Here is a 23,275-nt window from a genome sequence, read left to right as displayed (position 1 = left end):
CATTAGCCTTAAAAAGTCATTTGCTGATATCAGAGCCAGAGTGGAAAAGAATTACAAAGTTAAAGGGCAATGGACATGGAAATCGAGTGACTATGTTAATTATGGTTATGAACACAACAAAAATATCATATCTTCTTCCTTCCTGGTGGTGTTGGTGGTCGTGTCCTAAGCCGCTAAGTCATGCCCGACTCTTGCGATCCCATGGACTGGGAACCTACCAGGCTCCTCTGTCCATGGGATTCTCCAGGCAGGAATACTGGAGTGGGTTGCAATTTTCTTCTCCATTCTTCCTTCCTACCTTTCATTAATTCTTGCTATTGAACTCCTATCAATATCTCAATAACAAATTCATATATGTTTCTCCAATAAATGTTCTTTTATCCTCTGGTGGGAATTAAATACTTCACTTCCCCAGTCTCCTGGTTCTCTTGATGTTGTACTACTCATGGCATTATCATTCTGTAATTACCTATGCATCTACATGTCCCACTAAACTGAAAAGCATGCAAATGGAAAAAGTCTGTTTTATTCATCTTTGTATTCCCCAAAGTACCTACTGAATATATAATTCTGTCCATGCTCTAGTTGTGTCCAACTCTTTGCGACCCCATGGACTATAACCTGCCAGGTTCCTCTGTCCATGGGATTTCCCAGACTAGAAAACTGGAGTGTGTTGCCATTTTCTTCTCCAGGGGAATCTTCCTGACCCAGGGATCAAGCCTGTGTCTCTTGAGTCTCCTGCATTGCAAGCGGATTCTTTACCACTTGGCCACCTGGGAAACCCACCTACTGAATATGTAGATCGTAATGAAGTATTTAATGCATGTCTCTAACTCAATGGACATGAGTTTGAGTAAACTTCAGGAGTTGGTGATGGATAACGAGGCCCGGCATGCTGCAGTCCATGGGGGTCACAAAGAGTTGGATATGACTAAATGACTGAACTGAACTGAATTTGTGTCTCCAATAAATTAAATAACCATAATACCTTATCAAAACTCCTCACAGTTTCAACTCAAGCTTTCCAAAGTATTCCATACTACTCAAATCCCTGTTTCTTTGCAGCTCATTTATTTGCATCGCATAATTTAGAGTTTCATTCAACTTAATATTGAGTTTTTTTTTTTTTTTAACTAATTGTATGTATACTACATATAATTGGGTTCTATTCCTGGATTGGGAAGATGCTCTGGATTGGGAAGAGCAACAGACTCCAGTATTCTTGCCTGGATAACACCATAGAAAAAGGAGCCTGGTGAGCCATAGTCCACGGGGTTGCAAAGAGTTGGACACATCTGAGTGACTAACACACAGACATACATATAATTGCGTAGGAATCCCACCAGTTAGACAACCATTTTCTTGATTTGGGGCATTATGTCTTATATTTTTCATCCATGATTTCCAACATAGTGTGGGATAGACTTAAAAGATAACAGTTATATGGGAAATTTAAAAATTATTATTACAAAGTATTGTTTCCACATATCTGTTTTTTTGAGCTTAGAGAAATTTGCTTAAAACAAATAGTGTCAAAATAATTGAAATCCAAAGACCAGAAAAGGAGCTGTTGCTGCCCTTCTCCTAAGTATAGACATTTTGGATTGTCTTTTAAGATTCCACACTGAACATAAAGTGAGCTTCTTCTATTTCATTACTATGGTAACAGTGACATTGCTTATATAATAATTATTTTCTCATGGTCTTAAAGCATACAGTTGATCCAGTTCATCAAAATCTAGGAATTTGATTGCTAAATATAAATATTCCACATATATGCATTAATATACAATATTTGTTTTACTCATTCAGACTTATTTCACTCTATATGTGAAATTTAAAAAAAATGGTACAGATTAACCTATTCTCAGGGCAGGGATAAGCGATGCAAAGGTGGAGAAGTAACACATGGACACAGCAGGAGAAGGGGAGGTGGGACGAACTGGGAGATTAGGATTGACGTATATGCACAGCCATGGGTAAAGTAGACAGCTAGCAGGAAGCTACTTTACAGCTCAGGGGGCTCAGCTGGGTGCTCTGTGATGACCTAGAGGAGTAAGACGGGGCTGGAAGGGAGACTCCAGAAGGAGGGACTTCAGGTATATATGTGTGTATATATATAAAATATGATTCTACACACATATATATATATAATCATTTTGTTGTACAACAGAAGCTAATGAAACATTGCAAAGCAATTATACTCCAATTTAAATATATATATATATATAGATATAGATATTTCAACCCAATGACTGATCCAATTGAAAGGAACTTATTACTCGTATTTATGCTCAGGAAGAAACAGATTGTTTTGGTATTTCTGGACTTTTGCAAGCAAATAGGGTTATTTTCAAACACTTCATCCTGAGGTAAACTAGGAGCCCAGTGGATTAAGGACTGTGTATTACATTAAGAAAAAGCCAAAATGAATTTTTACTTAAACAGGCAATCCAGGTGATGCCAGTGGTAACGAATCCACCTGCCAATGCAGAAGACATAAAAAATGTGGGTTCAATGCTGGATTAAGAAGACCCCCCCAGAGGAGGGCATGGCAATCCCCTTCCAGTAATCTTGCTTGGAGAATTGCATGGACAGAGCAGCCTGGTGGGCTACAGTCCACACGATTGCAAAAAAAAAAAAAAAAAACAACTTAGCACATGTACAGACAATTGGAAAACACAGGTCAGGAAAATAATTTCAGGAATAGAAAGTGAAAGTGATGTCACTCAGTCGTGTCCGACCCTTAGTGACCCCATGGACTGCAGCCTGCCAGGCTCCTCTGTCCATGGGATTTTCCAGGCAAGAGTACTGGAGTGGGGTGCCATTGCCTTCTCCACTTTGATACTAAATAAGGGCAAAAAAAAAAAAAAACTTTTTTTGTTAATTTATCTTAGCCCTCATTTTGTTCTCTAGCCTAATACCTTTATCAAATATCTGAAGAAAACAACCATGCCTCTATTCCCTAAACCACCTTTTCTTCAAATGTCCAACCGGAATGAGGATGGATTATGACAGTCCCTACCTCAGGTCGATAGGTGTTATTACTATGGGATTTTCCCAATGGATATATAGGCCAGAAAGTGATAGGTCCACTGAGACAAGGCAGTGTTATTTTCCTTCCTCACCCCTGGTTCCAAGAACACCTGGAACACCAACTCTTTCCTTTCCTCCAGGAAGGACAATGTTAACAGTGAGTCTCAAAAACTTAAGTCAGTCCTTAACAATCCCTTCCTAACAAAGGGCACTTTAACTCAGGAATAGGATAATATAAAAATTAAGCTATCAATACGTTCTTTCATAATAGGGAAAGAAGAAAAAGAGTTTAACAAGAACACATAATAAGGGATGGGTTTTTTAATATGTTTATTTTAAGTGGAAAAAATAGTATTATAAGTTCAGGGGGAAAAAAATTAAAGAAAATAACAGTATATAAGATTACTTCCCCCTCATCACCTCCCACATACCCATTCTGCCAAGAAGTCACTGTTAAAATTAAAAGTGTATCTTTTCAAATGTATTCTATTGAAAGATGTTGAGATAAATGTATGTACATCAAGATATCATCAATGCATGTGTCACGTGTGAAGAGTTTGTGTGTGTGTTTGTGCATGTGTGCATATATATGAATAAGAGAAAGGGATACCAAGAAATTTGAAGAGAGAAAGAAACAGAACCAGAACCGATTTGTTTAGAATAGAATACAAACTAATGTTTTGCAACAAAATTTCATAAATTCATATTTGTAGAATATATTTCTGAGGTAGATAGCCCTCATTTGAGGAAATGCTCAGTGAGCCTTGATGGGACATTTTGGTTGAGAGAATTCTGTAGCCACAGTCTGTAAATAGCAATAGAAGTAGTGAACTAGATTGTCCTGCATAAAAGTGCCAATGAATACTCAGGATTCTTCTCCCAATTTTACATAGCCCTGCTGGGTGCAGCAAGTACGGATACAACAGAAATATCCAACCATGAGTGGATAAGGAAATACATACATACATAGATACAGAATATAATACCAATACAACAGAATATTATTCAACCTTTAAAAATAAGAAAATCCTGCCAGGCACAACAACACTGATGAGACTGGGCGCGTCATTATTCTAAAAACAGCTAGCTACATGTGGACAAATACTGCAAAATCCCACTTACATAAGGTCTCTAAATAGTCAAACTCATGAAACAGAGAGTAGAATGATTGTAGAATCTTAGCCCACATCCAGGAGCTAAGATGTGAAGGAAATGGGGAATTCCTGTTCAACAGGTACAAAATTTCCAATTACAAAAGGTGGAAGAAGTTCAAGAGATCTGCTAGGCAAATTTTCTTCTTATAATTATTGAAACTGTATTGCACACAAAATTTTGTTAGGGTAAATCTCATATTAAGTGTTCTTACCACAATAATGATAATAATAAACTAGTCGAATGTCACTGGAAGTTTAGGCTTGAAAACTGGGAGGCAGGGGTGGGTGCGGAAGAGTGTTGAGGATGAAAAGAAGGGGACAAAATTGATGACAGACTTGTGCTTATGCCCGAGAAAGCTTGCCTGTGTGGGAGGGTTTTGATTCAGCATAGAACTTCCATCAAGTTTAGTTGTATTTTTCCTCTATAATCTCAAATTGTTGGTAAGGAAAATGAGAAATAAGGCAGTGCCCACTGTGTGGTCAAGAGGTGCACATATACGAGCCAGTGGAGATGATAAATACAGTTTGATTTAAGCAGGACACCAGAGGACAATCATTCACATTGCTCTCCTTCATTTCTTCCTCCTTGACTTTGGATTTAGCCAAAGTGAAAATAAAAGTTGTTCAGTCACATCACACTCTTTGCAACTCCATGGACTATACAGTCCATGGAACTCTCCAGGCCAGAATACTGGAGTGGGTAGCTGTTCCCTTCTCCAGGGTACCTTCCCAAACTAGGGATTAAACCCAGGTCTTCTGCATTGCATGCAGATTCTTTACCAGCTGAGCCAGCAGGGAAGCCCAAGAATACTGGAGTGGGTAACCTATCCCTTCTCCAGCAGATCTTCCCAACCCAGGAATCGAACTGGGGTCTCCTGCATTGCAGGTGATTCTTTACCAACTGAGCTATGAGGGAAGCCCCTCAGAGCTGAGTTTAGCCAAAGAGCATATATTTCTGAAACAGAAAAGATAACTGTGAAGGCCCAGATTATCAGAGCCAAAGTTAATAGAACTCTGACCCTACTGCTGATCAAGGAATAAGAGAGAAGGTACAAATGACAAATATTAGGAAAGAAAAAGGGGTACTCACAAGAGTTACGTTAAGAAGATAATAAGAGGATGCTAAGAAATATGATACAAAAATAATCTTGACAATTTGGATGAAAAAAACTTCTTGCAAAACATAGTTTGCCAAACCTAACACATAAGAAAGAACATCTGAATAAATTTATGTGTATTAAAAGAAATTGACTTCCACTTATAGCCAGGGAGTAGCAAGAACTAAAATACTTTCCCACCATAAAACAACTAGAAAATTGAACAAAATCATTTTAAATGACTCATTTTCAGATCTTAGCAAACAACCAAAATCTTCACTCTGTCTTCACTAAGTTTGCTGTAGGATGCTGAGAGAAGAAACCCAAAGAAGGTGAGCATAGCAAAAATCCTGGATTTCTGTATGAAGGTATAATCAGAGCTCAGGTACAGACTGAGGCACCACCTGCCCCGCTAGAGATCCCCCGAAGGAAGATTGAGATTTAGTGATGTCTTCTAACCCTCAGAGCAGAAGTCCCCAAACTTTTTGGCACCAGTGACCAGTTTCACGCAAGACTATTTTTCCACGAATCAGGGTGAGGGAATAGTTTGTGGATGATTCAAGGACATTGCATTTATCGTGGACTTTATTCCTATCATTATTGCATCAGCTCCTCCTCAGATCATCGGGCATTAGATCCTGGATGTTAGGGACCCCTGCTCTAGAGGGCATCTTCAGACTAGTTGTTATAAGAAGTAAGTCTGCTTCTCTCTTCCATGGGTGCTAATTGCTAAGATTACCAAGGAAAATCTAAAAGCATAAAAGTCTCCTGAATTGTTCATCACAACTTGACTCTCAAACCCCAGATAAAAGTCAGTTACTCAAATTCATATTTCATCCACAAGAACCTTTTACCACTCACCTTCAAGTGATCTTAGAGCTCAGAGAAATTACAAGCAAATATTCCTTATGCTTTCCGGCCTGCCACAAGCTCTCCAGTTACTCTAGACAGTTATATATATATAAAGAAACCCATTCAGTTTTCTTTTTCATATTAAACATTTCATTTATTTTTATTATTTTAATGAAAGTCATATACTCACATACCTTGCAGGATGAATGAAGATGAAGTAAGTAGCATATGGTGATGAGCAGAAATTAAACAGCACATTGCGAAGTGCTCTGAGCTATTAGTTTTGAGCTATAAGTGCAAATTATTATTATTGCTGGACCATATTCTGCCAAATGTTTTTGCTGTAATGTGCGTATTAATGGAAGGATACAATGCATTTCCACTAAGGGCAAAGCAGCTAACTATATGCTTCGGGATATTCATTATAAAAACCAAAGCTGTTATAACTCTGTCACTGAACTTGGTTTTGAAAATGCATATTCTGGGGCTTCTCTGGAGGCTCAGTGGTAAAGAATCAGCCTGCCAAAGAAGGAGACACCAGTTTGACCACGATCCAGGAACATCCCACATGCCACGGAGTAACTAAGCCCATGGACCACAGCTGTTGTGCCTGCACTGTAGAATCTGGGAACTTTAACTATTGAAGCCCACACGCCCTAGAGCCAGCACTCTGCAACAAGAGTTGCTGCTGCAGTGAGATACCCGAGCACCGCAAGGAAGAGTAGCCCTGCTCGCTGCAACTGGAGAACTCAAGCAGCAGCGAAGACCCAGCACAGGCCTAACTAAATAAACAGATAAAACTGTTAAACACACACACACACGTGCACACACACACACATGCACACTGAGTTTAAAAAAAAAAAAAAACACATTCTAAAAATGTTTCTCCTGATTTACAACCTCCTGATTTAAAAACCCATGATTGTTTTTTTTTTTAATTTAAATTTATTTATTTTATTGGAAGCTAATTACTTTACAATATTGTATCGGTTTTGCCACACATCAACATGAATCTGCCAAGGGCGTACATGTGTTCCCCATCCTGAACCCCCCTCCCATCTCCCTCCCCGTACCATCCCTCTGGGTCATCCAGTGCACCAGCCCCAAGCATCCTGTATCGAACCTGCACTGGCGGTTCGTTTCTTATATGATATTATACATGTTTCCATGACATACCCCCAAATCATCCCACCCTCTCCCTCTCCCACAGAGTCCAAAAGACTGTTCTATACATCTGTGTCTCTTTTGCTGTCTTGTATACAGGGTTATCATTATCATCTTTCTAAATTCCATATATATGTGTTAGTATACTGTATTGGTGTTTTTCTTTCTGGCTTACTTCACTCTGTATAATAGGGTTTTATTTTAAATGTATTGCAAACAAAAGTTGCAGACATTTTTCTCAAGATTCTAAATAGTTTCTTTTCCAATTGCATTAACTTTCTGCCACTCTGTGTGCACGTGTGGGCATGTGTGTGTGTGTGTGTGTGGTGTGTAATAGATGACTATGGCTGCATACCTAAGGACTTAATGTAGTTCTTGGGTGATAGAAATTTTGTAAAGAGAGTATTAAGGGGAGAGTGTCAGGGAAAAACCAGGCACTGCATGAAATACAGGCAATCAAAGCAGAAGACAAACTTGTTAGCTCCTGGGAGATTTCACAGCACGGTGGGGTCAGGAATCAGTAGGCTAATGACCACAGTCAACTGAAAAACATTGGATAATATAGGCATGGGCTACAGAAATACAGAAAAGCTAATAACCATTTATGAAAGGCTTGACCCAGAGGGTGGTGTGGAGCTAGACCTTGAAGGAAATAAGAAGAGGAGAGCCAGAAACAAAAGAGAATGTATGAACATTTTCTGTTAGGCTCAGGAAAACACGGGGATTTTTAGACAATAGAAGAAAATGATATTTTCATGAAACTAGAAATTAGAGAGCCTTGAATGTCCAGTTCATGTTCTCTGACCTTTATGTTGGGGAGTTGCTACAGAGATTTCAAATAAGGACCAACATACCCCAGCCTAATTTAACAGGAAAAAAAAGGGGGGTGGAAATAGAGGTGGAAGGAAATAGTTAATTTCTAGCCTTCCAAGGAGACTTTTCTTAATGAAGAGTGGCCTCGGAGAATTCACTGAGAGCAGAGCTGATCAATCGAGCAAAAGAAGTCAGTGACGGTAAACGCACAAAGACCAATTTCATAAACTCAACAAGCAACAGATCTCATACGAACTGGGTGATCTGTATGGGCAACTATTCTTCTGGAGCAGAATGAGCCTGCAATGTGGGTGAGCAAGACTGTGGCTTTCCTGCTAGTCAGTTCTGTGAACAGATCACTTCACTTCCTTTCAATTGCCGAGACTGATCATTCCCCTTCCACTTCAGCATTTCCGTAATATGTTCTAGCCATCAACCATGAATTTAGGGAACACTTTTCTTTTGATCTTTATGTGTGTTGTTCTCCAAGTGTAGAAACACAGAGCTCAAATGACTGTACTATTACACTGACTGCGTGTTATAAATCGCACGAACGGGTCACTGGGAACAGTCACAAAGCCAGTTCAGTGATTTCATCTTAACTTGGATCACTCGTCTTCAAAGACGTTAAAATTTTAAATATGCTGCAATGTGAAGCTTTCTCCAACATTATGAAGGGTTAGACTAATACGTTGTTAGAAAGAAAAATAATGGTGTATGATAGAGCACCTATCACGGATGGGTAAGACTGAAGTCAGGAGATGGACTAGACAACAAAGGAAGGGAACTGGCACTGTGACCACATTTCTTAATTCGGCTTATGTAGTGATTGATACCTGTCAAAAGAGAACTATCACAGGTGTTCTTGAGTTATACTTACTCTTTTTGACATACTTTATTGGATGCTAGTTTTAACAAAATATTTTGCCGAAGTTATCAGGTATTTCTATATCTGTTTGGACCATAGATTTATATCATGTTCTGACACCAGGAGCCAGAATTAGGGTATTATTCAATGTGACAGAAATGCATGCCTATTAACATATCATGAATATGTGATTTTTAAATATAAAATGCCTACACAGGTAAGGTTTTGTTTTCAAATGGCAGCTTTAAAATGCAATAGCTGAGTTTAGGAATTACTGGGGTGGGATTTGAAGCAACTCAGGGCATAAAAGTCTTGCAAGTTATGGTGGAGAAATAGTAATGAACATTCAGCTGGAAATATAAACATTAGTTTGCTTTGTGAATACAAGGAGGAGTATGAAATTGCCCCCTCTCATCATGGTTTTCAAAGACGTTTAAAGGAAACTTTTGTCGGAGAGGAGCGGCGGCCGCCCCAGATTCTGCCATGAGGACTTGAGGACATAAAAAGGTAGGCTAGTGGGAGGATAGTGACATAATCTATGATATCTGGAAACTATGTCTTTTATGCTGAAGTCTGAACTTTCAAACGAGTGGCTGCTGCTGCTGCTAAGTTGCTTCAGTTGTGTCCGACTCTGTGTGACCCCAGAGACGGTAGCCCACCAGGCTCCTCTGTCCCTGGGATTCTCCAGGCAAGAACACTGGAGTGGGTTGCCATTCACACAAGTGAAGGCCAGTGTAATTAGCCTTTTAGCTCTGATAACCGGAAATGACGACTAGGACACAGCATGAAATTGAAGCGTGCGGGTGGAGAGCAAGTCCAGTGAAAGAAGAAAATCTTGGCCTGAAACACCATAGCCTAACCTAGAATTCCCAACATACCCTTGACTAAGGATTTTTCAACATTTTAATGAAGAAGAACTTCCAATCAATATTATACTATAGAATAGTTATAGAATGATATGCTCATAATTATTTATACCAGGTTTAGCCATTGTAAATTTGTTTTCTTATCTATATCATGCTATTGCTTATTTGTTGATGTTATATTTTTCCCAGCTAGTATATATAAGCCCCGTGAGGACTATGTCAGTTTACCATCTCCAAATCCCTAAAACCTAAAAGAGTATCTAGCAATAACCAGCCTTGATGAATATTTATGAATGACTAAATCAGTATATGTTTTAAATTTGGGATAAAATACAAATTTGTCATTCTATTTTCACTTTGATCAACAAATACTAGGTTTTTTTCCACTGGTTAAGCAATATAATAAGTACTTTTAAAGTGTCATATAAATCCTTATAACTGCCCATTTTAGTGATAAATAAATAGAGATTGAGAGGTTAAGTGGCCTGCCCAGAAACTAGAAATTCATTATATAGATTGGTTGAAGGTCAAATCTGTGTGCACATTATGTGCATTTAATTCTCTTTTAAGAAAAATAAATGAATTTTTGTACTAAGCACACCATTTCTTATTTGGTGAAATAGAGTTTCTTGACCTGGAATTAACTAATCAAATGGATAGTCTTTTAAATCTTTGCATCTTAGTTTGATATACTAAGTAAAGAAGTCTCTTATGAAATGCTGCCTGGTTAGGAGAAGTCCTTATATGCCCAATCACATGGACATTGATCGGCTTAGAACTGTCACATAACTATATTCACCGGTAGCCAATACTCTAATTTTCGCTGAGACTCTGAAATGGGGGCTTAAAATCTGTCTATAATCCTAAAAGAATTAACAATTCCAGCCTCAGATTTGGCTACAGTCTACCCTCTAGCAGCTTGTTTATTATTTGAGGTTATTTTTGTGCATTTTAAGCAGTGGCTGCATGGGCGCAGGAGGGCCGAAAGGAGCTACTCCATGTTCAAGGTCAAGAGGGGTGGCTGTGGAGAGATACCCCTCGTCCAAGGTAAGGAGCAGTGGCTGCACTTTGCTGGAGCAGCATGAAAAGATACCCCACATCCAAGGTAAGAGAAACCCAAGTAAGACGGTAGGCGTTGTGGGAGGCATCAGAGGGCAGACACACAAACCATAATCACAGAAAACTAGTCAATCTAATCACACGGACCACAGCCTTGTCTAACTCAATGAAACTAAGCCATGCCATGTGGGGCCACCCAAGATGGGCAGGTCATGGTGGAGAGGTCTGACAGAATGTGGTCCACTGGAGAAGGGAATGGCAAACCACTTCAGTATTCTTGCCTTGAGAACCCCATGAACACTAAGAAAAGGCAAAATGATAGGACACTGAAAGAGAAACTCCCCAGGTCAGTAGGTGCCCAATATGCTACTGGAGATCAGCGGAGAAATAACTCCAGAAAGAATGAAGGGATGGAGTCAAAGCAAAACAATACACAGCTGTGGATGTGATTGGTGATAGAAGCAAAGTCCAATGCTGTAAAGAGCAATATTGCATAGGAACCTGGAATGTCAGGTCCATGAATCAAGGCAAATTGGAAGTGGTCAAACAGGAGATGGCAAGAGTGAATGTCGACATTCTAGGAATCAGTGAACTAAAATGGACTGGAATGGGTGAATTTAACTCAGATGACCATTATATCTACTACTGTGGGCAGGAATCTCTTAGAAGAAATGGAGTAGCCATCATGGTCAACAAAAGAGTCCGAAATGCAGTATTTGGATGCAATCTCAAAAATGACACAATGATCTCTGTTCGTTTCCAAGGCAAACCATTCAATATCACTGTTATCCAAGTCTATGCCCTGACAAGTAATGCTGAAGAAGCTGAAGTTGAACAGTTCTATGATGACCTGAAAGACCTTTTAGAAATAACACCCCAAAAAGATGTCCTTTTCATTATAGGGGACTGGAATGCAAAAGTAGCAAGTCAAGAAACACTTGGGGTAACAGGCAAATTTGGCCTTGGAATATGGAATGAAGCAGGGCAAAGACTAATAGAGTTTTGCCAAGAGAACACACTGGTCACAGCAAACACCCTCTTCCAACAACACAAGAGACTCTACACATGGACATCACCAGGTGGGCAACACCAAAATCAGATTGATTATATTATTTGCAGCCAAAGATGGAGATACAGTCAACAAAAACAAGACCGGGAGCTGACTGTGGCTCAGATCATGAACTCCTTATTGCCAAATTCAGACTCAAATTGAAGAAAGTAGGGAAAACCACTAGACCATTCAGCTATGACCTAAATCAAATTACTTATGATTATACAGTGGAAGTGAGAAATAGATTTAAGGGACTAGATCTGATAGATAGAGTGCCTGATGAACTATGGAATGAGGTTCATGGCATTGTACAGGAGACAGGGATCAAGACCATCCTTATGGAAAAGAAATGCAAAAAAGCAAAATGGCTGTATGGGGAGGCCTTACAAATAGTTGTGAAAAGAAGAGAAGCAAGAAGCAAAAGAGAACAGGAAAGATAAAAGCATCTGAATGCAGAGTTCCAAAGAATAGCTAGAAGAGATAAGAAAGCCTTCCTCAGCGATCAATGCAAAGAAATAGAGGAAAACAACAGAATGGGAAAGACTAGAGATCTCTTCAAGAAAATTAGAGATACCAAGGAAACATTTCATGCAAAGATGGGCTCAATAAATGACAGGAATGGTATGGACCTAACAGAAGCAGAAGATATTAAGAAGAGGTGGCAAGAATACAAAGAAGAACCGTACAAAAAAGATTTTCACGACCCAGATAATCATGATGGTGTGATCACTGACCTAGAGCCAGACATTCTGGAATGTGAAGTCAAGTGCGCCTTAGAAAATATCACTATGAACGAAGCTAGTGGAGGTGATGAAATTCCAGTGGAGCTATTTCAAATCCTGAAAGCTAATGCTGTGAAAGTGCTGCACTCAATATGCCAGCAAATTTGGGAAACTCAGCAGTGGCCACAGGACTGGAAAAGGTCAGTTTTCACTCCAATCCCAAAGAAAGGCAATGCCAAAGAATGCTCAAACTACTGCACAATGTCACTCATCTCACATGCTAGTAACATAATGCTCAAAATTCTCCAAGCCAGGCTTCAACAATACATGAACTGTGAACTTCCAGATGTTCAAGCTGGTTTTAGAAAAAGCAGAGGAACCAGAAATCAAATTGCCAACATCTGCTGGATCATAAAAAAAATCAAGAGAGTTCCAGAAAAGCATCTATTTCTGCTTTATTGACTATGCCAAAGCCTTTGACTTTGTGGATCACAATAAACTGTGGAAAAATCTGAAAAAGATGGGACTACCAGACCACCTGACCTGCCTCTTGAGAAACCTATATGCAGGTCAGGAAGCAATAGTTAGAACTGGACATGGAAAAACAGACTGGTTCCATATAGGAAAAGGAGTACGTAAAGGTTGTATATTGTCACCCTGCTTATTTAACTTAAATGCAGAGTACATCATGAGAAACGCTGGGCTGGAAGATGCACAAGCTGGAATCAAGATTGCTGGGAGAAATATCAATAACCTCAGATATGCAGATGACACCACCCTTATGGCAGAAAGTGAAGAGGTACTAAAAAGCCTCTTGATGAAAGTGAAAGAGGAGAGTGAAAAAGTTGGTTTAAAACTCATCATTCAGAAAACTAAGATCATGGCATCTGGTCCCATCTGCCACTTCATGGCAAATAGATGGGGAAACAGTGGAAACAGTGTCAGACTTTGTTTTTTGGTGCTTCAAAATCACTGTAGATGGTGATTGCAGCCATGAAATTAAGAGACACTTACTCCTTGGAAGGAAAGTTATGACCAACAAGCAGAAACTACTTTGCCAACAAAGGTCTGGCTAGTCAAGGCTATGGTTTTTCCAGTAGTCATGTATGGATGTGAAAGTTGGACTGTGAAGAAAGCTGAGCACCGAAGAATTGATGATTTTGAACTGAGGTGCTGGAGAAGACTCTTGAGAGTCCCCTTGGACTGCAAGGAGATCCAACCAGTCCATTCTAAAGGAGATCAGTCCTGGGTGTTCATTGGAAGGACTGATGCTAAAGCTGAAACTCCAAAACTTTGGCCACCTTATGCAAAGAGTTGGCTCATTGGAAAAGACTCTGATGTTGCAAAGGATTGGGGGCAGGAGGAGAAGGGGACAACAGAGGATGAGATGTCTGGATGGCATCACCGACTTGATGGACATTTGCTTGAGTGAACTCCGGGAGTTGGTGATGGATAGGGAGGCCTGGTGTGCTGCAATTCATGGGGTCACAAAGTCGGACACGACTGAGCAACTAAACTGAACTGAACTGAACTTGTGCATCTCTGTATCCCCTCAATAAATGGTATATATATTATCTTAATACCGGGAATACATTGTCTATCATCCCTCTATCACTACCTCCCTAACACAGGACACCATAGTTTGCATAAATGATCCTTTGTAAAGAACCTTTTTTTTTTTCTAATTTTTTTCTTATTTTATTTTTTTGACTGCATTGTGCAGTATGTAGGATCTTGGTTCCCTGACCGGGAGTTGAACCCATGTCCCCTGCCCTGGGAGTGCAGAGTCTTACTCACTAGACCACTTGGGAAGTCCCCAAGGACTCTCACTTTTAGAGTGATGTCTTATGGAACCTCTCCCCTTTCCTTGCCTTGAAGCGATCCACCATCAGTTCATCTATAACTGTTGGTAGGAACCATATTGACTCATACTGGAATATATCAGTGAGTCCTAAGCACTGCCAGAGGTTGCAGGGTAAATAATTACAGGATTTAACTTCAAGCATCGCTGCCTAACATTACTTCTCTGTTTAGCCTTCTCAGCTGTTACTTTCCTTCATGTAGTTATCAGAGTTTTAGTGAGTTGACAGAAATTATCCTGTGCCAAGAGAAGATGAAGTCACAATAATTAGACCATATTTATTTGACCATAAATACATATAATGATATCACTATAATCATGGAGTTATCCAATATTATGCCCTTATTTTAAACCATTTGTATTTTTATTTTTAATCTGTTCTGAATTAACATGTTTAGTGACACTGCTATTTAATCTTTTCTAGTATAAAAGGCCCCAGAAGTTATAGATTAGCAAAGTTGAATATTTTTCTTTGCAGGAATATTTTTCTCAAGCTAAACCAACATTCTCAAAAATAGTGACCATTAAAAGATTTTTACATGGGCATCTGCCCAAGATAAAATTATATACATTTAAAGATAGGCTGTTCTTTAAATAAATACCAATGCTATTTTTTCAGGGCATCAAAATCACAGTGATTCATCCATGGCTGGAAATTCAGTCCCTGTGAACTTAAAGAGACCATAGAATGAACCTTCAGAAATAGGTCTGTAGAAACTCCTTGCCTTGCATGGCCCCAGATTCTTTCAGGAAAGAGCCTTCCTTTTAGAGAATTCTGGTGTTAAGTTAGGGTGTAACCAAGTATCGTACCACAGTTGTCTCTAATGTGCATACCAAATTGACCTGAATAAGAGATAGAGTACTGAGTCTAAGGAGCATTTATTTTCCTTTTTTCAAGTAATGCATTTAATAGGAAGCTAAAATGGATTCTTTGTTTCTTTGGCTGAGGCCCCAAAGGACAAAAGTAAAACATTTGTGCTAAATACCTTACCTCCCTAGGTGAGACATCAGCTTACTTGAGGAGGGTTTACCAAGATGATGAGCAAAATCTGGTTCTTTGAACTTTGTGTAGCCAATAGTAAAGAAAATAAACCCTGAATAGTCATTGGAAGGACTGATGCTGAGCCTAAGTTCCAATACTTTGGCCATCTCATGCGAAGGTCATTTGGAAAGACCTTGATGCTGGGAAAGATTGAGGGTGGGAGGAGAAGGGGACGACAGAAGATGAGATGGTTGGATGGCATCACCGACTGATGGACATGAGTTTGGGTAAACTCCAGGAGTTGGTGATGGACAGGGAGGCCTAGTGTGCTGCAGTCCATGGGGTCTCAAAGAGTCAGACACGACTGAGTGACTGGACTGAACTGAACTGAACAATTCAGGAGACCTGGGTTCCATCCCTGGGTTGGGAAGATCCCTGGAGAAGGAAATGGCAACCCACTTCAGTATTCTTGCCTGGAAAATCCCATGGACGGAGGAACCTGGTAGGCTATAGTCCATGGGGTCGAAAAGAGTCAGACATGACTGAGCGACTTCACTTTCACTTTCTAGCAGCTGAACAACAGCAGCACTCTAGAGAATGTTAGAGGACTGAGGATGAGAAATCAAGGGAAACACGCTTTGCAGTCCATTGTAGGAGTGTGGACCCTTTCCTCATTCTTGAGCAAAAGAGAGTTCATCCTTGTTTAACTGCTTATGAGTGGGGCTTCAAGGACCACATGGAGAACTTGATATGAGTCACCCAAAGTTTGTTACACATGGTAGACTACCCGGCTCTGCCTCTAGCCTGAGAATCATAAAGGCAGAAGACTGTGGGCATGGGCCTTGTATTAATCGAGCACCAAGACTCCTGCACTGGGCCAACTTTAAACAGCAACCAAGATCATGGCAAGGATGAGTGTGTCCTGAGCACCAGGGCCTATGTTAAAGACAGCAGACTTGGCACCGTCTTCATATATCCTTGGCTTAAGAGAGTGGAGCCTAACAGAGAGTCTGCATGGATGTACTGCCAGGTACCTAGACACTGAGCATTGCAGCTTTAAGTAGTCAGCTGGTGATAGTGATAGTGAAGTCGCTCAGTCATGTCTGACTCTTTGTGACCCCATGGACAGTAGCCAACCAATCTCCGTCCACGGGATTTTCCAGGCAAGCATACTGGAGTGGGTTGCCATTTCCTTCTCCAGGGAAACTTCCCAACCCAGGGATCGAACCCAGGTCTCCCGCATTGTAGGCAGACGCTTTACCGTCTGAGCCACCAGGGAAGGCTAGTCAGCTGGTAGTGTCATGGAAATTGAAACTAGGAATTTCTAGCAAGATAATCTACTTGCACCCATTGGAAAGAAGTGAAGTGAAAGTTGCTCTGTCGTATCCAACTCTTTGTGACCCCATGGACTATACAGTGGGTAGCCTTTCCCTCCTCCAGGGGATCTTCCCAACTCAGGGAGTCTTATTCAATGAGTCAGTAAGACCCATTGGAGTCTTATTCAACCGATAAAAAGGATGTGGTGGATAGAAACCTACCTGTATATTGTCGACTCACTTGTGTTTGTGCTTCTTTCTTGTGAGGAGGAAGGAGTAGATGTACCTACAACCTGAAACCTTTCTTATCTTTACTGCAATCATTAGCAAGTGTTCTAACATTTGTGAAGATAACAAATTATTTTGGTCTTCTGAACAACCAAATGTTTAAGGAAAGCAGTAGCCAAGTATAAATTATTCAAGACTGTTTTTAGGGGAAAAAAAGCAGAGCGAATATTTAAGAGGTGAAAGTTCTCTGCCTTGCTGCTTTGAATGAGAGATTTCTGGAAATTCCTAAAGATTTGTTATTTTTGATTATCATGCAACTCTGAAACTGCAACATCAACAAGGAAAGTTCTAATTACAAATGTTATTCTTTCTTTGATATCCACTGAATCCTCTGCAGGCTTCCTCCTTGAAGTAGTTCTAGGAGACTCATCCTATTAGAAGTAAACCTCCCTGAATTTTTCTTTTTTTTCAAATTCAGTTCAGTTGCTCAGTCATGTACAACTCTTTGCGACCCCATGAACTGCAGCACGCCAGGCCTCCCTGTCCATCACCAACTCTCAGAGTCCACCCAGATCCATGTCCATTGTGTCGGTGATGCTATCCAATCATCTCATCCTCTGTCATCCCCTTCTCCTCCTGCCCTCAATCTTTCCCAGCTTCAGGGTCTTTTCAAATGAGTCAGCTCTTCACATCAGGTGGCCAAAGTATTGGCGTTTCAGCTTCAACATCAGTCCTACCAATGAACACCCAGGACTGATCTTTAGGATGGACTGCTTGGATCTCCTTGCAGTCCAAGGGATTCTCCAAAGTCTTCTCAAATTCAGGTTTACTCTATTTGTTGCTGATAATAAAAAGAATATATGGTCCTCAAAGGTCTTTTATCAAATATAGGAAAGTATCAATATAAGATGCAGATGACACCACCCTTATGGCAGAAAGTGAAGAGGAACTAAAAAGCCTCTTGATGAAAGTGAAAGTGAGAGTGAAAAAGTTGGCTTAAAGCTCAACATTCAGAAAACGAAGATCATGGCATCTGGTCTCATCACTTCATGGCAAATAGATGGGGAAACAGTGGAGACAGTGTCAGACTTTATTTTTGGGGGCTCCAAAATCACTGCAGATGATGACTGCAGCCATGAAATTAAAAGACGCTTACTCCTTGGAAGGAAAGTTATGACCAACCTAGATAGCATATTCAAAAGCAGAGACATTACTTTGCCAACAAAGGTCTGTCTAGTCAAGGCTATGGTTTTTCCAGTGGTCATGTATGGATGTAAGAGTTGTACTGTGAAGAAAGCTGAGCGCCGAAGAATTGATGCTTTTGAACTGTGGTGTTGGAGAAGACTCTTGAGAGTCTCTTGGACTGCAAGGAGATCCAATCAGTCCATTCTAAAGGAGATCAGTCCTGGGTGTTCTTTGGAAGGAATGATGCTAAAGCTGAAACTCCAGTACTTTGGCCACCTCATGCGAAGAGTTGACTCATTGGAAAAGACTCTGATGCTGGGAGGGATTGGGGGCATGAGGAAAAGGGGATGATAGAGGATGAGATGGCTGGATGGCATCACCGACTCGATGGACATGAGTTTGAGTGAACTCCGGGAATTGGTGATGGACAGGGACGACTGGTGTGCTGCAGTTCATGAGATCACAAAGAGTCAGACAGGAATGAGTGACTGAACTGAACTGAACTGAACTGAAGAATAAATTAAAACATAACTCCACTACCTAGGAATAGCCCATACAAAATTCTCTATGTTTGATTGTTTTCATCTGCAAAGCAGCCCTCTCACAGTGTTTAATTCAACTTTCATGAACACACATTTTTACGATTGGATTAATATGCCATAGACATTATGTGTATTGTAATAATCTATAGTAAGCAGCATTATACTTTACATATTATTCATAGATACTAAGATGTTGACTTAATTGACATTATGGTTTTTTGATGTTAGGCTTCCCCTCTGGCTCAGTGGTAAAGAATTTACCTGCCAATGAAGGAGATGTAAGTTTGATATCTAGATTGGGAAGACCCCCTGGAGAAGGAAATAGCAACTCACTCCAGTATTCTTGCCTGGGGAATTCTGTGGACAGATGAGCCTTGTTGGCTACAGTCTTTGGAGTTGCAAAGAGTCAAACACAATTGAGTGCACACACACACACACACATACATGTTTAAAGTTGCTTAGATATCTGCATATACATGTCTCTGTAGGATTTATATTTAATAATATGTTTAATTAAACTACAATGTATATTATAGAATTATGAAGTGCTAGAGTTGGAAGGGCGGAGAAGGCAATGGCACCCCACTCCAGTACTCTTGCCTGGAAAATCCCATGGACCGGGGGAGCCTGGTAGGCTGCAGTCCATGAGGTTGCTGGGAGTCGGACACGACTGAGCAACTTCCCTTTCACTTTTCACTTTCACGCATTGGAGAAGGAAATGGCAACCCACTCCAGTGTTCTTGCCTGGAGAATCCCAGGGACGGGGGAGCCTGGTGGGCTGCCATCTATGGGGTCGCACAGAGTAGGACACGACTAAAGCGACTTAGCAGCAGCAGCAGAGTTAGAAGGGAGCTTAGAGGTTTAAATAAATTTTTCAAATTATTTGTCATCATTTTATGTTTCTTTTTTAAAATGTATTTAAGTCCACAAATATTTAAGAGTTATGATATTTGGCATTCTGTGCTTAACAAAAGTCTTATTTCATCTAAAACATTAGACTTGGTGTTTTTAAATCCTACCATTGCAACAGCACAAACCCCAATATTCTTGGTATTTGTAATTTTCAGCTGACAAAATAAACAAGAAGTTGAGGGATTTTGGTCCAAAGGTCTCATTTCCATTTCAGTTTTGTGCACTTAAGATATTTTTTCTTCAAACTACATATATACAGTTGCAGACATAAATGGCTTCAAAATAAATGACAATCAATAGAGTTTCATCTGTTGCAATATCAAATGAGAGTTCTGTTGAATTTATTATGCATTCTCACGGGTACTTAGGAAGGATGCCAAAAATCTATTATATTATAGTAGCTTTACTACTAAATTCTATATATTTGAGCTGGTATCTTAATCTCTTTGGCACCTATTCTAAGGACAACAGCAAATTTGCACTAGAATGATTTCCAAAGATAATTTTGGCTCAACAAATAATTGGAACTTTGACTTACATATGGATATATGAGCTTATATGGATACTGTACAGTCCATCTATACCTTGAGGGTGTTTTGTAAGAATTGAGATGATGTGGGTACAGTGTTTAGGATAATGTCTCATTTTATGAGGACTACAAGGATGGATGATTTTATTCTAATTCTACATAACATATTTTTCAGGAAAATCTCTAAATCTAACTTAAAGTAGCTGGCAAATAAAACAAGAAGCTAGATATTTATGGAAAAAATCACATTCCATTGCTTAAAGAAGTTTGGTTGCTTCGTTTTACTTCTCTCAACTCCTATTCAACAAACACTTCGCTCATCATTATCCAACAGTAGCCTATATTCCTCTTTGTGTTACTATTGAGCACTGTCATGATACTTCCAACAGTTTGGACATTAAAGAGAATTGTTTATGAAGTGCTGATGACCATAGTAAGCTATCATCAGAGACTGGCTACAGTATATACAAAAGAATGGATTATTTGTAAAAAGAAGGTAAAAGAAAAACTAAAAAGATTTTGGATGGACAAGAGTATAGAAATAATATCCAAATAGTAGGCAAGTTTTGACATGCTTCTGATCCATTTCAATTCCTTCCTGCATATCAGAAGCCCTACTAAATGGAAGGACTTGAATTTTAAAGCAATATTCTAGGTTGAGGCTTCTAAATATTTAAAAAAGATCAACTCCCTGGGACTCTTGAACTCTTAAAAAACATACTAAACACAGACATGGAACAACGGACTGGTTTCAAATTGGGAAAGGAGTACATCAAGACTGTATAGTGTCACTCTGCTTATTTAACTTATATGCAATATGAAATTCCAGGCTGGATGAAGCACAAACTGGAATCAAGTTTGCCGGGAGAAATATCAATAACTTCAGATATGCAGGTGATACTGCCCCTATGGCAGAAAGCAAAGAACTGAAAAGCCTCTTGATGAAAGTGAAAGAGGAGAGTGAAAAAGTTGGCTTAAAACTCAACATTCAAAATATTAACATCATGGCATCCGGTCCCATCACTTCATGGCAAACAGATGGGGAAACAGTGGAAACAGTGAGAGACTTTATTTTCTTGGGTTTCAAAACACTGTAGATGGTGACTGCAGCCATGAAATTAAAAGATGCTTGCTCCTTGGAAGAAAAGCTATCACCAACCTAGACAGCATATTAAAAAGCAGAGAGATTACTTTGCCAACAAAGGTCCATCTAGTTAGAGCTGTGGTTTTTCCAGTAGTCATGTATGGATGTGAAAGTTGGACTATAAAAAAGCTGATATTTGACAAAACCAATACAATAGTGTAAAGTTTAAAAATAAAATTAAATAAAATTAAAAAAAAAAAAAAAGCTGAGGGCAGAAGAACTGATGCTTTTCAACTGTGGTGTTGGAAAAGACTCCTGAGAGTCCCTTGGACTGCAAGGAGATCCAACTAGTCTGTTCTAAAGGAAATCAGTCCTGAATATTCATTGGAAAGACTGATGCTGAATCTGAAACTCCAATACTCTGGCCACCTGATGTGAAGAACTGACTCATTGGAAAAGACCCTGATGCTGGGAAAGATTGAAGGCAGGAGAAGAAGGGGATAGTAGAGGATGAGATGGTTGCATAGCATCACCGACTCGAAGGACATGAGTGAGTAAATTCCGGGAGTTGATGATGGACAGGGAGGCCTGGCGTGCTGCAGTCCATGGGGTCGCAAAGAGTCGGACATGACTGAGCACTGAACTGAACTGAAAGCTACAGTGAGCAAGCAGACCATTTTTAGCAAATTCTATATTACAGCTCAAATTTCCAAATTCCTACCTGAACTATTTCCAGTTCAAATCACCCATTTTTCAGTTCTCAGTTGATAATTCTAGAATCCTGGGAAGGAAAATCCACCTCCTCAGTTTGAGGTTGTTTTTTTTTTTGAAATTCATTGGAAAATCATACATTCTTTTTTATATTTGACTTTGATATCTGTAGCTCTGGGAAATTAAGCATTAAGAAAAAAATATGTTCTCTTCTGAACCATACATTTTAGTTTTATTTATATGCTCTTACAAAGATGCTGTATTCTAAATAAAATAGTGGCTCTTACTTTTTTTTTCTTTCTTTAAAATGGTTTAGCAACTCCTGTAGTTTGTGGAATTTAAAAGCAATGGTTCTTGTTCAAAGCGCAGCATCTCTATTAGACACTTAACTGCTTGTAACAATTCAACTGCAGAAACGATCTCATCCCTAATGACTTTAACATGAAAACAGCTTGCCTTTGCCAATACAGGACACAGGCGTTAATTGTGATGACTGGGTACACCTCACTATATTGACAGTCTTCTTAGTGTGATTTATTGGGCTCTAATTGCACATTTGTGGTTTGCTAATTTCTATTTGGAATGCTGCTCTATTATAGTTCAATATCATGATTATAATCTCATTTATTCTGCGGTAGTAACTGTATTCCTCCTTCAAAACTCTTCAGCCGGTCCAGTGTCTTCTCTTACTGGTCCTTACAAAAGGCAACAGCAGAGTATCTTGGAAAAACCGAATGAAGCCGGCATTTGGAGTGAGTCTGGTTGATTGATAGTAATGATTGAAAATTACTTAGATAAAATTTTAAAATTAAATTCAATTTTCAGTGTTCTCAAGTCAAACTTAATACTGACTGTCACTTCACAGCGGACAAATGATGTGACATTTGACTGCTTCACTTCTCTCCTGGATGCTTTCACAGAGAAAACAATCTTGATGGGAAAGTGTTTATAAAACGTTAAATGGAATCTGTTGTGTAACATTGCTTGGGGCTTCAATGTGAATGACTGGAAGCCAAAAGACAGGAAGAGGGAAAGTGAAACAGAGTAGAGGAGATTAGATAGAAGGAAATTCCTGCTACAGGGCAGAAGACAGCCTGGCAAGGCTTAGGACTAGAACCAAGTCCCTGGTCTTAATGTAGTTCTTTATGTGTGCTGCTATCAAGGCCAATTAATCCCTCCCCAAGGGTGAGTAAAAATCAGAAAAAAAAAAAAAACAAAAAAACACAGATTTAGCAACTAGACA

The sequence above is a fragment of the Bos taurus genome, chromosome 10 (genome assembly GCF_002263795.3).
Source record: "Bos taurus isolate L1 Dominette 01449 registration number 42190680 breed Hereford chromosome 10, ARS-UCD2.0, whole genome shotgun sequence".
NCBI classification, from domain to species: Eukaryota; Metazoa; Chordata; class Mammalia; order Artiodactyla; family Bovidae; genus Bos; species Bos taurus.
Note: the sequence above shows the minus strand (reverse complement) of the source record.